Source organism: Phocoena phocoena, chromosome 11 (assembly GCF_963924675.1).
Source record: "Phocoena phocoena chromosome 11, mPhoPho1.1, whole genome shotgun sequence".
NCBI classification, from domain to species: Eukaryota; Metazoa; Chordata; class Mammalia; order Artiodactyla; family Phocoenidae; genus Phocoena; species Phocoena phocoena.
This window is the reverse complement of record NC_089229.1, coordinates 63,272,543-63,276,189: the sequence shown is the minus strand read 5'-3', so window position 1 is coordinate 63,276,189 and position 3,647 is coordinate 63,272,543. Positions and strand designations below refer to the sequence as shown.

General features: G+C 46.8%; 1 pseudogene; it reads left to right on the top strand.

The window, feature by feature from the left end:
* Window positions 1-586: 586 nt before the first annotated feature.
* LOC136130927 (Y-box-binding protein 1 pseudogene) lies at window positions 587-1,651 on the top strand (annotated as a pseudogene).
* The last annotated feature ends 1,996 nt before the right edge of the window (window positions 1,652-3,647 follow it).

The window sequence follows — 3,647 nt, the reverse complement described above, 5'->3', positions numbered from 1 at the left end:
CCAGTCACTTCGTCAATAAACAGCAGCATTTATCCTTTCTTTTCTGTATAAACTGTACTTCAGGGTAATCAAAAAGTAAGTAAAAGTTTCTCTCTATAGGGGCTTCCCTGGTGGCGCAGTGGTTGAGAATCTGCCTGCTAATGCGGGGGACACGGGTTCGAGCCCTGGTCTGGGAGGATCCACATACCACGGAGCAACTAGGCCTGTGAGCCACAACTACTGAGCCTGCGCGTCTGGAGCCTGTGCTCCACAACAAGAGAGACCGCGACAGTGAGAGGTCCGCGCACCGCAATGAAGAGTGGCCCCCGCTTGCCACAGCTAGAGAAAGCCCTCGCACAGAAACTAAGACCCAACACAGCAAAAATTAATTAATTAATTAATTAACTCTTACCCCCAACATCTTCTTTAAAAAAAAAAAGTTTCTCTCTATAGAAGTACTCTGGCAATTACATGAGGAATTATAGGATTAGTATCACTGTTTTAACTCTGACGAAATAATGAAGCTAGGAGATGATAATCAATAGCCAACAACATCATATTAAGAGACAACCTAGTTCGATCGGTAGCGGGAGCGGAGAGCGGACCCCAGAGAGCCCTGTGCAGCCCCACCGCCGCCGCCGGCCTAGTTACCATCACATCCCGGGAGGAGCCGCAGCTGCCGCAGCCGGCCCCAGTCACCATCACCGCAACCATGAGCAGCGAGGCCGAGACCCAGCAGCCGCCCGCCGCCCCCGCCCTCAGCGCTGCCGACACCAAGCCCGGCACGACGGGCAGCGGCGTAGGGAGCGGCGGCCCGGGCGGCCTCACATCGGCGGCGCCTGCCGGCGGGGACAAAAAGGTCATCGCAACGAAGGTTTTGGGAACAGTAAAATGGTTCAATGTAAGAAACGGATATGGTTTCATCAACAGGAATGACACCAAGGAAGATGTATTTGTACACCAGACTGCCATAAAGAATAACCCCAGGAAGTACCTTCGCAGTGTAGGAGATGGAGAGACTGTGGAGTTTGATGTTGTTGAAGGAGAAAAGGGTGCTGAGGCAGCAAATGTTACAGGCCCTGGTGGAGTTCCAGTACAAGGCAGTAAATATGCAGCAGACCGTAACCATTATAGACGCTATCCACGTCGCAGGGGTCCTCCACGCAATTACCAGCAGAATTACCAGAATAGTGAGAGTGGGGAAAAGAATGAGGGATCGGAGAGTGCTCCTGAAGGCCAGGCCCAACAGCGCCGGCCCTACCGCAGGCGAAGGTTCCCACCTTACTACATGCGGAGACCCTATGGGCGTCGACCACAGTATTCCAACCCTCCTGTGCAGGGAGAAGTGATGGAGGGTGCTGACAACCAAGGTGCAGGAGAACAAGGTAGACCAGTGAGACAGAATATGTATCGGGGTTATAGACCACGATTCCGCAGGGGCCCTCCTCGCCAAAGACAGCCCAGAGAGGACGGCAATGAAGAAGATAAGGAAAATCAAGGAGATGAGACCCAAGGTCAGCAGCCACCTCAACGTCGGTACCGCCGCAACTTCAATTACCGACGCAGACGCCCAGAAAACCCTAAACCACAAGATGGCAAAGAGACAAAAGCAGCCGATCCACCAGCTGAGAATTCGTCCGCTCCCGAGGCTGAGCAGGGCGGGGCTGAGTAAATGCCGGCTTACCATCTCTACCATCATCCGGTTTAGTCATCCAACAAGAAGAAATGAGTACGAAATTCCAGCAATAAGAAATGAACAAAAGATTGGAGCTGAAGACCTTAAGTGCTTGCTTTTTGCCTGTTGACCAGATAACTAGAACTATCTGCATTATCTATGCAGCATGGGGTTTTTATTATTTTTACCTAAAGACGTCTCTTTTTGGTAATGACAAACGTGTTTTTTAAAAAAAATAAAAAAGCCTGGTTTTTCTCAATACACCTTTAAAGGTTTTTAAATTGTTTCATATCTGGTCAAGTTGAGATTTTTAAGAACCTCATTTTTAATTTGTAATAAAAGTTTACAGCTTGATTTTTTCAAAAAAGTCAACAAACTGCAAGCACCTGTTAATAAAGGTCTTAAATAATTGTAAAAAAAAAAAAAAAAAAAAAAAAGAGACAACCTGACATATGCCTCCTGATGGAAGTAAGCAACACGTCCAAAAAAAAGTTGAATCTCAGGCATATTACATTCTAGATCAAGTACCAGTTTACAGGGAAGACGGGTCAGGGGACTACGTTAAATGACATAATGGGGATGCAAGCCACAAAATCTAGTAAAACTCTAAGGACAAACCTAGATTCTTTTTTAAGAAAAAGAAAAGGCGAAGAAGGAAGAACGCAATTAAAAAAAAAAACAATAGAGGGAAAGGAACCTAGAGGTTAAGACTTACAAGCCATATCAAGAAAATGGCAATGATGTAGACCTGAATTGGATCCTGATTCAAATAAACCAACTGTAAATGAGTAAGAGGGAGAGAGAGGGAGAGAGAGGGAGAACTGGGGCAACTTGAACCTGTGGTAACCATTCTCCAGGATGCCCACCCACCCCTCAAAAATCCTGGCCTCCTGGTATTCATACCCTCTACGTGGAAGCAGGCTGGTACTTATAATGGGACGAATACTGCAGAACTGTGTGATTTACGAAGCTTGGTCATGAAGGGCATTGCAGCTTCCTCCTTGGCTCTCTGGTGCACTTGCTCTGAGGGAAACCAGGCATGGGTTCTGAGGCCGTTCAAGCTGCCCCGTGGAGAGTGCTTGCAGAGAGGACCCAAGCCACAGCCAGCACTGAATTGCCAGCCAGTGTGATTGAGCCACCTGGAAAGCGGATCCTCCAGGAACTGTCAAGCTTTCAAGTGACTGCAATCTCAGGAGACACTGAGCCGGAACTAGCTAAGCTGCTCCTGAATTCCTGACCAACAGAAACTGAGTGACAATAAATGTTTATTGTTATTTTAAACCACTAAGTTACACAGCAATAGATAACTAATACCAACACGGACTAGACAGTTGAGGATTTAAAGTATTGCTAATGCTAAGTATATAATATAATTAATATAAATACTGCTAATCATGTAATTGTGATGATGTTCTTTAAAAGTTATCTTTTAGAGGTGCATACTGAAATATCTATAGATGTATTAATATGCTGTTTGAGATTCGCTTCAAAATAATGCAGTTAGGGACTTCCCTGGTGGCGCAGTGGTTAAGAATCCGCCTGCCAATGCAGGGGACACGGGTTCGAGCCCTGGTCCCGGAAGATCCCACATGCCGTGGAGCAGCTAAGCCTGTACGCCACAACTACTGAGGCCTCGTGCCGCAACTGCTGAAGCCCGCGCACCTAGAGCCTGGGCTCCGCAAAAAGAGAAGCCGCTGCAATGAGAAGCCCATGCACCGCAACAAAGAGTAGCCCCTGCTCGCTGCAACTGGAGAAAGCCTGCATGCAGCAACGAAGACCCAAGGCAGCCATAAATAAATAAATAAATAATGAGGTTAGGTGGCAGCAGGGAGTGGAGGGTATAGGTGAAGTGAATGGTCATGAGTTTATATTGGTCGTAGCTGGGCAATGGACATATTCGCTGTACTATTCTCTCTACCTTTTTGTACGGTTGAAATTTTCTATAATAGTTTTTTTAAAAAAAGGTACTTAGCAATGGTCCAGGCAAGAGAAA